We start from the raw sequence: 15,135 nt of genomic DNA on the forward strand, positions 1-15,135 counted from the left end.
TTCTCTTATCCTCCTCATTCAATCTAATAGCCAGTCTTTTATTTCCATTTCCAAAATATATCTTTTTTTTTCCCCCAAGGCCCCAGTAGATAGTTGTACGTCATAGTTGCACATCCTTCTAGTTGCTCTGTGTGGCTCGAGGCCTCAGCATGGCCAGAGAAGTGGTGCGTCAGTGCGCGCCCGGGATCCGAACCGGGGCCGCCAGTAGCGGAGTGCGTGCACTTAACCGCTAAGCCACGGGCCCGGCCCCCAAAATATATCTTAAATCCACTCACTTTTCTCTATCTCCACCACCCTAGGCCCAACCACCAAAATCTCTAGCCTAGACCACTGCAGTAGACTCCAATAGCTTCTTACTTATTCTATTCTAGCCTCTGTACAACGCATTATCCAAAATGCCTATGAAATAAGGTTGCTTTCCTGCTTATAAGCCTTCAGTGTTGCCTGTTTTATTTAGAATACAGCTTAGGCTCTTTACTCTGGTTTACCATGCTCCTGCCTGTCTCTTCAGCTTGCACATGGTTCTCTTCTTTCCACTCCTCAAACATCAATCTTGTCTAATTTCCTCTTCCTGGAATAATCTGCCTCCAGATCATTGGAGCATAATTTCAGCATAGTCTCAGGTCCAATATCACCTATTCAAAGAAGGCTTCCCAGACGTAAATTACTCCATTGTCTCCCAGTCTTTCTCTATCAAATTGATTGGTTACACTTTTATCATTGAAATTTTTTGTGTGTGTGTGAGGAAGATCAGCCCTGTGCTAACATCTGCCAATCCTCCTCTTTTTTGCTGAGGAAGACTGGCCCTGGGCTAACATCCATGCCCATCTTCCTCCACTTTATATGGGACGCCGCCACAGCATGGCTTGCCAAGTGGTGCGTCGGTGCGGGCCCGGGATCCGAACCGGCAAACCCCGGGCCACTGCAGCAGAGCGCACGCACTTAACCGCTTGCGCCACCGGGCCGGCCCCTATCATTGAAATTATTGTGGGCTAAATTGTATCCTCCCAAAATTCATACATTAAAGTCAACCAGGGGTAAGGAGGCAGGGCCACAACGCTGGTAAACTAGGAAGGCAGGTCCACCCTGGTTGCCCCAAAGGACAGAGCATCAAGCCAAAAAGGATTATACTCAAGCCTTAAAATGTAATGGAATTTGCCTTGCTAGGTTTCTGACTTGCTTGGGACCTATGACCCCTTTCTTCTTTCCAATTTCTCCCTTTTGTAATAAGGAATGTCTGTCCTATGCCTGCTCCACCATTGTATTTTGGAAGCAGGTAACTTGTCTGGTTTCACAGGTTCGTAGCTGGAGAGGAATTTTGCCTCAGGATGAGTCATACCCTGGGTCTCACTCATACGTAATTAAGATGATATTTAGATGAGATTTTGGACTTAGAGTTGATGCCAGAATGGGTTAAGACTTTTGAAGCTATTGGTATAGGGTAAATATATTTTGTGTGTGAAAAGGACATAAATTTTGGGGGGCCAGAGGGCAGAGTGTTTGGAGCTGCCTGTGTCCCACCAAAATTCATATATCGAAGTCCCAACTCCCAGTACCTCAGAATGTGACTACATTGGAGAGAGGGTCTTTCAAATGGTAATTAAATAAAATGAAGTAATTAGGGTGGGCCCTAATCCAATATGACTGGTGTCCTTATAAGAAGAGGAAATTAGAACATAGACAGTGACAGAGGGAAGACCATGTGAGGACACAGGGAGAAGATGGCTATCTACAAGCCAGGGAGAGAGGCCTCAGAAGAAAGCAACCCTGCTAATACCCTGATCTTGGACTTCCAGCCTCCAGAACCGTGAAATAATATGTTTTGTTGTTTCAGCCACCCAATTTGATGCCTTGTTATGGCAACCCTAGCTAACTATTCAGAAATTATCTGAAATTGTCTTGTTTATTTAATTACTGATTTAGTGTTCCCCTGCCCCCAAAGAATGTCCTGCCCTTCTAGTAGGAACAGCCTGATAAATGCCTTGATAATCGTGTCAGAGCTCAACAAAGAGGCTAAACTATAAAGCATTCAGATAATCCCCTCCAAAAAGATTTCTTTTTATCATTTCATACACATCTTCTACAAATTTTAATGTATTAATCTCAGTGCCCCTCTCAATACCTTTCATTTTCTTCACTCTCCTGTACTCATTCTCAGCACCCACTCCTCTGGCCATACCAAGCTACTTGTAGTTCATGAGGCATGCCACTTTGCATGGCTATGCCTTTGCACAAGCTTTCGCTTTGCCTAGAATGATCCTTGTTGTCTGCTTATACCAGCAAAGCCTTCTTATCGTTCAAAACTCAGCTCAGGGGTTCCCTTCTAGGGGAAACCTTTTTGAAGCCTCTCTATTTTATATTTGTTTTCTATTTCATTAATTTTTGTTCCAATCTATATTATTTCCTTCCTTCTACATTATTTGGGTTTATCCTTCTTTTTCTGTAACTCCTTAAGTTGTTTGCTAAGCCCATTAATTTTGAGCTGCATGTCACAAGTTGATGATAGTATTGCTATCGTTCAGTTCTAAGTATTTTCCAATTTCCATTATGATTTCTTTGACCATGAGTTAAGACATCTCTTAATTTTCCAACATAATAAGAATATTTAGTTATTATTCTACAATTGATTTCTAACTTAATTGCATGATAATGTATCCTATATGATACCAATACTTTGAAATTTGCCCAGAATAGCTTTAAGACCTAGTACATGGTCAATTTTCATAAATGTTTCATGTGTGTTTAAAATAATGCGTATTCTCTAATGTTCTAATATGTCCATTAGATCAAGCTTAATAATGGTGCTCCTAAAATATTCCATCTCCTACTGATTTTTGTCTGTCTGATCTATCAATTATTGAAACATTTGTTAAACCAATGATTCTCAAAATGTGCTTCCTGAACCAGAAACATCAGCAGCACTTGAAAACTTGTTAGAAGTGGAAATTCTCAGACCCCACCCTCAGCCTAGTGAATCAGAAGCTCTGGAGGTGGGCCCAGCAATCTGTGTTTTAACAAGCCTTCCATGGGTTCTGATGTATACTACAGTCTGAGTACCAATACATTAAACAATCCCTCCATGATGGGGGCTTCGTCAGTTTCTCCTTATAGATTTGCCAATATTTGCTTTGTGTGTTTTTAATTTTTGTTATTAGGTACATAGTAGTTTTAAATTGTTATATATCTCTAGTGAATTGAATATTTGATCATTATGACATTACACTCCTTATCTATAGTAATACTTTTTGTGTTCATGTCAGTTTTTCCTGATACTAATATAGCTTCTCCAGCTTCCTTTTGGTTAGTATTGGCCTGGGGTATTTTTTTTTTCCATTCTTTGCCTTTCAATATGTCTGTATAATAAATGATGTTTATACATCTCTTGAAATAGCATATAGCTGAATTTTGTTTTGTTTTTCAACCTGACAATCTTTGTCTTTTCATTGGAGTTTAGCCTATAGAGTGATTACTGGAATATTTGGATTTATTTGTACCAAATCACTATGTGTTTTCAACTTGTCTCACTTAGTTGTACTTTTTTTTCTCTTTCTTGCCTTCTTTTGAAATTTTTTTTTTCCCCCAAAGCCCCAGTAGATAGTTGTATGCCATAGTTGCACATCCTTCCAGTTGCTGTATGTGGGACACGGCCTTAGCATGGCCAGAGAAGCGGTGCGTCGGTGCGCGCCCGGGATCCAAACCCGGGCCACCAGCAGCAGAGCGCACGCACTTAACCGCTAAGCCACAGAGCCGGCCCACTTGCCTTCTTTTGGATTAGATGTTTTTTCTCCTCTACTTATTTGGAAGTTATATACACTATGTCTATTCTTTTATGATTGCCTTAGCTATTCTAACATGGAAACTTAACAAAGTTTAAGATTAATCAGTGTTTATCCTCTTCCCAAACAATATAATAACCTTAGAATACTTTAACTCTAATAACTCCTCCAACTTATATATGATTGTCTAGTAATTTGATTCTAGCTTGCTTTTTATCCCCCACAAAGTAGATAAATTTATTATTGTTTCATACAGTCATTGATTGTCTAGACTCACCTAGGGCCAGACTCATGGGTGTGTGACCTGTGCAGTCACACACCTGCTTAGAAGGCCCCATGCTTGATTTCACACTCCGCTGTTGCCATCTTGAAATTCTTAATAATTTTTCAGCAAGGGGACCGACATTTTCGGGACCCTGCACTGAGACCCAAAAATTATGTAGCCAGATCTTCCATCAGGAATTTATTTTCTTTCTACTTGAATTACATCTTTAGCACTTCCTTTAGAGGTTACCTTTTGATGGTAGAGTCTCTCTATTTTCGCTTCTCTGAAAATATCTTTATTTTGCCCTCTTTGTTTTTTAAGATAGTTTTGATGGGTCTAGAGCTTTAGATTGACTAATATTTTCTCTCACCACCTTGAATATATTTTTCCTGTCTTCACTGTTGCAATTGACAGCCAGCCAACCATCTAATTACCTTTTCTTTGCAGGTGATCTAACTCTTTTCCTGTGACTTTTTACTGCCTTTTCTTTTTCTCTGAGGTTGTGCATTTCACTATGATATATTTAGATGTGGATTTTTTTCCTTGAAATTTGTTTGGCTTTGTTGGGCTTCCTGGATCTGAAGATATCTTTCGATAATTACAAAAATTTTCTCCATTATCTCTTCAGCCACTGCCCTTTCCCGATTCTCTCTATTGTCTTCTTCAGGAATTTCTATACTTATTCTTTCCTCCATATCTCTTAATTTCTTTCATATTTTCCATACCTTGCCTCTGAACTCATTCTATATAATTACTTCAAATCTATCTTCAATAATGTTAATTCTCTTTTTAATTGTGTCTAACGGCAGTTTAAACCAATTTTGAGATTTTGATTTCAATGATTTCTAGAGGTTATTGTGCAAATCTGTTGTCTCCTCTGCATATTTTCAAGCTTCACTCTTATTTCTTTAAACACGTTAAACAAAGTTAATTATATTCTGCCTTAAAATTCCAAAAGCTGAAATTTTTACAAGCCTATTTCTGCTGTTCATTTATTCTGTCATTTCTCACTGATGGTGCCTTATTTCTTTTAAACCGTTCTATTCTTGGGAATATTATCTGTGAGTATTTTGATATCTAGATTGGAACTTAAGTCCCCCAAAGATGACTTACTTCTACCAAAGTAAGGGGAAGCTACCAAACTAGGACAACTTTAAATGAAATTCTACACTGGAATTTTTTTGAGCCACACATGTAGCATGAATTAGAAATGCAAAACTCATAAGGGCCAGCTTGTGTTATGAATCTTCAAGGGATGTTTTTCACCTCCACCAAGTCTGAAGCTCAAGACAGGCATATTTGCATCAATGACATATACAAGAACATCCATAGCATCTTTCTTGTTAAAAAAATACCCCTGCAATATTGTAATATGATAAGAAATACATATTTGTTCTTTGTCCCCAGTTTTGGGCACAGAGTTCCTAAAACTCTTAGAATTTCCTGAGAGACAGGGGTAAGAGGAACATCTTTTATCATTCATAATAAGCCCCTTTCAACTATATCTGAGTTTATGCTACTGTGATGAATCTTAGAGGATGGGGTCTGGTTGTCAGAGAAACCAACCATGTGATTAGAGGGCTAGAACTTTCAGCTTTACCCCTTGACCTCTGGGGAGGAGAGAGGAGCTGGAAACTTAGTTAATTGCCAGTGGCCAGTAATTTAACCCATCATACCTATGTAATGGAACCTCCATAAAAACACTAAACAGTGAAGTTCAGAGAGTTTCCAGTTTGGTGAACATGAGGAAATGCTGGGAGGGTGGTGCAACCAGAGAGGGCCTGGAAACTCTGGGCCCACCCACCTCACAACACCTTGCCCTATGCATCTCCTCCACTTGGCTGTTGCTGAGTTTTGTCTTTTATGATAAATGGACAACAGTAAGTAAACTATTTTCCTGAGTTCTGTGAGCCCTTCTAGTAAATAATCAAACCTGAAGAGGAGGTCATGGGAACCCCTTGAGTTTATAGCTGGCTGGTAAGAAGTATGGGTGGCACAGACTTGCAACTGCCATCTGAATGTCTTGTGAGACTGAGCCCTTAATCTGTGGGATCTGTGCTAACTCCAGGTAGTTATTATCGAACTGAATTGAATTGTAGGACACTCAGTTGGTATCTGGAGAGTTGGTGTGGAAAATCTGTATATTTGGTGTCAGAAGTGTTCTGTGGGTAAAAACAGATTCTAGTAAACCCCAAACTGGGACACACCTAAATGTCCATCAACAGTAGAGTAGATCAATTTCTACAATGGAATATTATAGTGCATTGAGAAAAAAACAAAGTACTGATACATGAAACAACATAGGATGACTCTCACAGACATACTGAGTGAAAAAAAGCCAGAACTACTGTATGCTTCCATTTACATGAATTTCAAGAAGTTCAAAAAAGTAAAACTAAATCTATTATGATATAAATAAGAATAGTAGTTACTTTTTTTTTTTTTATTTACTTTTTTCCCCCAAAGCCCCAGTAGATAGTTGTACATCATAGTTGCACATCCTTCTAGTTGCTGTATGTGGGATGCGGCCTCAGCATGGCCAGAGAAACGGCGCATCGGTGCACGCCCGGGATCCGAACCCGGGCCGCCAGCAGCGCAACACGCGCACTTAACCGCTAAGCCACGGGGCCGGCCCTGAATAGTAGTTACTTTTGATGTTATGGGTTGAATTGTGTCCTCCAAAAAGATATGTTGAAGTCCTAACTCCAGTACCTATGAATGTAACCCTATTTGGAAATAGGGTCTTTAAAGATGTAATCAAATAGGATGAGGTCATACTGGATTAACGTGGGCCCTAATTCAATGACTGATGTCCTTATAAGAAGAGGGAAATTTGGACAGAGACATAGAGACATAGAGAGAGGATGCCCTGTGATGAGGAAGGCAGGTTAGAGTGATGCAGCTGCAGGATCTCCAAGGATTGCTGGCAACCACCAGAAGCTAGGAGAAAGATATAGAACAGATTCTCCCCAAGAGCTTCCAGAACAATGAAAGAATAAATTTCTGTTGTTTAAGCCACCCAGTTTGTGGTAATCTATTATGGCAGCTCTAAGAAACTAATGTGCTATGGGGAGATATCAACTGGGAGACAACATGAAGGAGTCTTCTGGGCCACTAGAAAATGTTTTGTATCTTGATCTGGGTAGTGGTCACATGATATATACTTATGTAAAAATTCATTGAGCTACACTTTTATGTGCACTGTAAGTTATACCAAAATTTAAAAAGTAAATAAAAAGGAAACCAAACAGAGAAAATATAGTACATAAAATAAAATAAAATAAAGTAAAATGAGGATGCTGAAAGATATTATCTTTTATGTGCCTCCAGACCTAAACATTCTTGTTAAGAGCTTTTGCTTTAGTAGGGAACAAAAATCGTAAAGGGAGCAGCTAACTTCTCAGGCTAGGTCTCACAGAGTGACATCACCCTAGTGAGGCAAGAGAACTTCGGGTTCAGACCCTTACCTCTGCTGATCCAGAAGCTCAATCTGGTAATAAACCCTGAGATCACCGGTGCAGAGACATGTCTTATTCCATTTTTTTCAGTCAGGGTGGAGTTGCAAAAAACAGCAACCAGGAACTACTTTAAATATATAAAGATATAAATCAGGGAATTAGGTGCTTACAAAAAAATGTTTGGAATGTCTGGAGAAGTGAACTCTAGTCTGGTTTCCAGGGATGACTTCTAAAAAGAACAGCACCACAGAACTAGCCCAACAGAGGAGCCCAACAGCCCCTGCCACAGTCAGGAAGGTGGAGTATCAGAGGCTGCCCCTAAAACTCAACATGCAAGCTCCCATCCACAGGTCAGGAGGTCACTGCTGCCACACGTGGTGATTCTGTGCTCACTCCACGCCTGCCAGAAGCCACATGCCTTGCCTCTTGCTACCAGCAAAGCTAGAAACTGGACACTGATGTCCTTATAAGAAGAAAAAACCAACACCCCCGAGACTATACTTGATATAGGAAAATACTAGAAGTGGCAGACAGATGACTTTCGCCTCACTTTTACCTTTAAATCAACAATTGTATCTAATTTGTGGAACCTATGTCACAATAATCATAGATACAAGGGAGTCTTAGAAGTGCTGTTTGTAACTTTTCAGGTTCTGAAGTATAAGAAGGCAAAGTAGAAGGAGCTGGGAATGGAGGTTGAATTATGAATTACGTTCCCCTTAATTCAGACCTTTGACTACTCAATATCCATGCACACTTCTACTGTGCTTAAACGTCTAAACAGTGTCAAGAGCAAAACCAACCTGCTCCTGCCTAGGGTGATGCAATTATCCTTACCAATAAAAAGACATGCAAAATCTCTCGCAAGAAGGATACATCCAAATTCTCAAGAATCACTGCATCCACCTCTGGGTGATGTTCATTCCTCTTCTTGTTCAGTCACAATACTGCTGTCATGTTCTATCATCAGTGGACTAAATTATGAAGTTAACCACCAACAACACAGCCTACACAAATACAAGGAGAAAGGAAGAGGGAAAAATGAAGGAAATTGGTTCAAGTACATAAATATTATACCCAAGACAAGGACTTGAGTGCACATATTTATTTGGGAGGTGACCCCACAAAGGAGGAATAAAAGAGTGGGATGAGTGAGACAGGAAAGAAGGAGAGACAATAAAGCGTCCATTATTGAGCTGGTTACCACTGTGGGCACCTGGAACTGATCCCTCTGAGAATCCTCTGAGGAACAGATAGAATGCAACTCCAGGTTGTCCCTCTGAAGGATAAAGATAGGCATTTGTCCAACAACTCCAATCCCTCATGGTAGAGAGTTGCCCCTGGGCATTAACTCCTCTCTGTTTCTGGGCTGCTCTGTGCATGGACTGAGCAAACTCCCACAACTTCAGAGAAAGCCCTGAGCCAGGAAAACAGAGAAACAATTGAAGTGAGACACTGTCAGCATGCAAAGCAATTGTCCACCAGGGCAACTATTCATAGTAATTGCTACTGAAATCAGAGGCAGCACCAAAGGTGTCTGCTACAGTATATAACACAGAAAGGAAAAAAAAATCTGGGTTGCTACTACAGGCCTCATTCCTGTTACTGGTCATAAAACCATAGATGATGTTTATAATTTCCTTCTTCATTACCCATTCCATGTTTCCTTTGCCCTCAGTTAGCACCTCAACTTATTTGGGTCTTAGCAGGTAGAATGATATAAACTAAGAACTAGTAAAATGCAGTTGTTAAGAGCATGGCTCTGGAGTTACGTTATCTGGGTTTGAAGCCCAGCTCTGCCACTTATTAACTCTCAAGTTATTTTAATCTCTCTGTGTCTCAATATGCTCACCTGTAAAACAGAGATGATGCAAGTGTCTACATCATGGGATTATTGTGAGAAGTAGAAGAGTTGATATATGTGAGATGATTAGCACAGTATATGACACACGGTCAATGCCATGTAAGTACAAGCTGCTGTTTATTTCCTGAGAAGTCCTGTCTGTATTGGGTAGTTTAGTCTTCCATTAACTTTTATCACTGGCTTGGCACGTAAGAGGCAACCCAGAGGATCCTCTAGATTCCAGAAAAACTTTTTTTCTCCCCTTGTATAGTGGCACCCCTATTTCTCCTTGATGGTCAGATCAATCATCCCATTAAGTGTAGTGACCATTTATTTACCAAGAGCGAGCAACTGGACACTGGATTGCTGTTGCAGAAAAACCCAAAATCGTCACTACTGTACTTAACAGCAGAAGTAACAGACAGATGGCCTCTACCTTTCAAATCTTGATCACACACATCTGTCAAGAACCTAGCTGTTGTCGATATTTTTTAAAATGTACTTATCAATTAGAGATACTTTCTGAAATATTTACAGATACAAAGATATGATATCTTAGATTTATTTTTAAAGATTCCAACAAAAAAAAGTGGAAGGGAATAGATGAACAAGATTGGCAAAACTTTGGTAATTGTTGAAGCTGGATGATGGATAGGTATGCGGGGTCCATTAAACTAGTCTTTCTACATTTGTAAATGTTTGAAAATATCCATGCTAAAAAGCTTTTTTAAAAAACACACAGCCGGGCCGGCCCCGTGGCTTAGCGGTTAAGTGCGCGCGCTTCGCTGCTGGCGGCCCGGGTTCGGATCCCGGGCGCGCACCGCCGCACCGCTTGTCCGGCCATGCTGAGGCCGCGTCCCACATACAGCAACTAGAAGGATGTGCAGCTATGACATACAACTATGTACTGGGGCTCTGGGGGAAAAATAAATAAATAAAATTATAAAAAAATAAAAATAAAATAAAATAAAAAACACACAGCCATTAAGGAATCTGGGAAATCTAATTTTTACCTTTCCAGCCTTTGCAAACCAGGAAGGTGCACCAGAAGGAAATTAAGTGCTAGGAAGGATGAAGATCAAGTGCTGAGCTGTGATGTTACCACATAATGAAACACAAAGAGTCAATACATAAATTGGAAAGCCCTTGTCCCACAGTAGATTCCATCTCTCCAGTGACTGGAGTATTTATATCTGTGAAATACAATGTCTCTCTACCTTGGATAGTGCTGAAGGTTATAACTTTCTAGTTATAGTGCTGTTTATTTACCAGCACTAGGATTACAATCTGAACACAGTGTTTATTAGCAATAAACACAGGTGGTATCCACTACAGGAATTAAATAACTAATGCATTGATTCTTCTTGGCTTTGCTCTGAAAGTCAACAAACTTTGAGGAATGCTGTAGCCCTGTTTATACTAATCTCATTCTCGTTGAGGAATAAATAAAGAGCTTCTACTGAAAATGTCAAAGTGAAAAAATTAAGGGGAAAAATGCATGTAAAATTTACATTGTATATTATTGCATCATTGTTCAAATACTGAAGTGCTTTTGAAAATTTTCCAAGCAGAAGTAAAAAGAGAAGCAGTTTGGACATTTAGGATGTAATGGAACATCATTTAAAAATGCTGCTGTTAAAAAGTAAGTAGGTAAGCACTTGAGAAATTTGGGCATATAGCATTGAGTGCATATAAAGATGATATTTTAAGCTCAAGAATGAACTAAAAGTCTTATTGAACTGCTGACAGTTTTGAAAAGTATTGAAAAACTATAGTAGCACAAAGAATTGAAGAGGCAACTACAGTGCCATCCTGTATGAATTGCATAAGCACTGTCCCCTAATGTTTCTTATAATTATGCTCACAGGCTCAACCCATTTGTCAGCAAAAATTAAATGGCGGAGTTACAGTGATATTGTTACTGAGATGCCGCCTACTTTTACAAAACACTCTCCAAGACATTTACTAATGCATCATAGTGTGTTGTCATCAATAATTAAAATCAAATAAATTCAGAACAGCTAAATAATTTAAACTCTCGTCAAAATAAATCAGCTAAGAATATTCTGAGGTTTAATATATTTGATTTTCATACTTTGATTTACCTGTTTTCTCATTAAATCAGATAAAATTAAAAAGCAACTAAACTTTCAACTCATATATGCCAAATAACATCACCTTTACCGTCCTACAAAACACATTTGTTGGAAAACAAACTTAAATGCATCAATAAAAAGGACTTAAAATTTGAAATTTGGGTGGATTTTCCACAAGTCACAAGTGCCCCCAAATTCAAATAGCAGTCCTATTTCTCCTTAAGTACTGTCACATTTTCACAGACCATATGTCCCAATTTTTGGTTTCGTGTATATGGTCCTTGGGCTCAAGACCTTAATATATGTATTAACATGTATATGTTTCCTTGGCATCAAGAAATTAGCAATTTATTGGAGAAATAAAGCATGTACATTAAAAGTTAATTGACGAAGTAAGGCATTAAATGTCAAGTGTCATAAATTCTACAGGGATTCAAAATTAGGTGAGATGGCTCCAGGCTCGATCAGAGAAGACCTCCTGAAAAAAAAAATACCTGTTTTTCTGAGCTTTAAATTATGGTTAGGACCTTGGATAGGTGATGAGTAAGAGGGCATTTGGAATTGAGGTAAAAAGTGGAGTGTTATGTATAACCATGGAAGAATAAGCAAACAGCATGGCTGAAGGAGGGGATTCCATGATAAGAAACAGGAGAAGATATGGAAAGAAAGGTAGATTGAGACCAAACTGTGAAGGGCCTTGAATTTAACTCAAGTAGTTTCAGTGTCATTCTATAGACAGTCATTAAGAGGCTTTTTGAGCAGTAGAGTACTAAGAAGGTTGTTCATGTAGAAAACATTAGAAAGAAAGGATTCTGGATGTAGGGAGAGGCATTAGAAGGTAACTATTGCAGCACCACATTCAGTAGGTGGGTCCACTTGAGTAGTGGGGACAGAAATACAAAAGAATAAAACAAAACAAAGGAAGTGTCTATAGAATCCATAGAACTTGGTGATTGACTGGCAAGGAAGGGGAAGAGATGAAAGAAAACCTGCAGGTTTTGAGATGACCATTGACAGAGAAAGAGAAATCAGGAGGAGTCAGTTTGTGAATAAGAGAATGAGTTTGATTTTCAAGTGTGTTGCACTTCAAGGAGCAGCTAAGCTTTCAGAGGGTCATATCAGGACCTGTTTAAGATACATGGAAAAGACAGTATCAAGAGAAAGAGATTTGGGATTCTTTTGCCTAGAAGTGGTAGCTGAAACAATGAAACTAAATTTCCTGAGGGTGACAATGTAAATAGAGAAAAACAGAACTAACCTAGCAAATGCCCTCACTTAGAGGATGTAAAGAGGAAGAGAGGCCATTTGTGGAGGCCAAAACATTTAATGGATGTCAGTGCAGGAAACCGAAATATGTAACATGAATGATGATAATGATTATTATTTTAGAAGCTTATCTCTCAATATTATTCAAGCAAATATAAGATATTGAAAATTTACTAAAGAACAATGAAAAGGCAAGAATGGCACCAAAACTCTTTTTTCATAAATTCTGCCAATAGAAATTACAACGTATCAAGAGACAGACAAATATTGCAATGTTTTCAAATTAAATGCATATTGCTCACTTAAGTGAGATGAAGGCTAATAAAGTATTTGTACACAGATATTTGAGTTAATAATGAAGACAAAATTTCTAGGAAGGATAAGATGAAATTATTCATAATAATGACATTTATGTATAGGAAATAAATCATCTGTTCTAGTTACTTGAGTCAATTAACTAATTGGGTTTTTTTTTTCAATAAGTTGACCAAATTAATTGAATTAATGTATTTGGTTGATTGTTTTAGAATCGTGGACACATGAACAAAGCCAAGCACATTCAAATATATGCTTAAATCCTAATTATTCATAACACTTTATAGATAATCCTCAAACCTACTCAGCTGTGGGTCCCTGAATGCTAACTGAGTTGATCTCATTTCTACATTATGTCAAGCAATAAAGTAATGTTTGAAATAATTACCTTGTATAAACATGAGACTATTGTTGATATATTTTTATGGAACCACCAAATTGTTGGAAGAATTTAAAGAGGTTGATATTAAAACAAGGTGGCTGTTTGGTAAAATAGTACGGATTTGGGAGTCAGGCAAACTTAGATCCAGACAGAACATTGAAAGGATTCCGTGAGTGGATATATGCACATAAAAAGTGCTTAGTTAATGTTGTTGAATAATTAATTAAGGAAGTTCTGACTTCAGATGCTCGTGAGCAACAGAGAAAACCAGACATACAAAGCACCAATTATAAAATAATGCAATAATAATAATAAAGTATTGCTTTATTACTTTAAAATAATACCTTATTATTATTATTGTTAAGTCCTAACCATGTGTCAATTAGTATCCCTATTTTGTAGAACAAGAAACTGAGGCCTAGAGAGGTTATACAGGCATACCTCATTTTCTTGCACTTTGCTTTATTGTGCTTTGCAGACATTGTGTTTTTTACAAGACCCTCCACCAATAAAAATATTACAACTCACTAAAGGTTCAGATGATAGTCAGCATTTTTTAGCAATAAAGTGTTTTTTAATTGTATGTACTTTTTTTTTAGACATAATGCTATTGCACACTTAATAGACTACAGAATAGTATAAACATAACTTTTATATGCTCTGGAAACCAAAAATTCCTGTGACTCACTTTATTGCGATATTCACCTTATTGCAGTGGTCTGGAACCTAACCTGCAATATCTCCGAAGTATGCCTTATAAATTGCCCAATGTCACACAGTAAGTGATACATCCAAACCCAGACTTGCTGACTCCAGAGTCTGGGCTCTTAAATACAAATGTATAAAATCTCAGATAGAGTGAATAGAAGGAGCTATGGAAGTGGAAAGAAAGAGGTTCTTGAGGCAGGGAGGCAAGAGGCAGCACTGAGAGGATAAAAAGGGATTAGGAATATTACTGAGAGGGTGACAAAGTCAGCTTCTTAAAAAGTAGGAGTTTGGTAGACAAACAAGGAGATGGAGAGGACATTACAGGCAAAAAGAAGAGGAACTGCAAACACACAAGGTGTGGCTGGCTCACAGAGGGCGCACGGAAATGTGGGCAAAGAGAAAGGTCAGCAGGGATATGCCATAAAGAGCTTGATGCCTCCTGAAAGTTGCCAAACCATCAAGCACGGGAAAGTCATGATCATTCTGTTATTAATGTGTGTGATGAAGAGGAGGTGCAGAAACACTGATTAGGAGGTGTGGAAATTAATAAACAGAAACGTCATTAAATTGGAGTCAGGAGGCCAAAAGGGGGAGCTCTCACACCCTACATCCATACAAGAGCCCAACAGGAGGAAGAAAAACTTCCTCTTCTTGACCAGCAAGCAGCTCAGCTAATGAGAGACTGTCACAACCCAGCCAGTGAAAAGCCACTACACCTCGAACTCTGTTTGCAATAGCCCTCCCAACTTCCTCTTCCCCTCTATAAGTTTCTCCTCCCTTGCTGCTGGGGGACTTGCACGTGGCTCACCATGGTTAGAGACCCCAAATTGCAATTTTTTGCTGATCCTTAATAAACTCATTTTTGCTGGAGAAATAACTGGCTATTTGTTTAAGGTCAGTATTTTGGTGGCCTATACGGGGATCCAGCAAGACTCCCAATGACTATGAGGCTGGTGAGCAAACAGGTGCAGTACCCACAAAAGAGTCCATTGAGCTTGCTGCTTTTCTGCTCAACTCTGGAGTTTG

Source organism: Ceratotherium simum, chromosome 7 (genome assembly GCF_057802395.1).
Source record: "Ceratotherium simum simum isolate JZ-2026a chromosome 7, ASM5780239v1, whole genome shotgun sequence".
Lineage (NCBI taxonomy): Eukaryota > Metazoa > Chordata > Mammalia > Perissodactyla > Rhinocerotidae > Ceratotherium > Ceratotherium simum.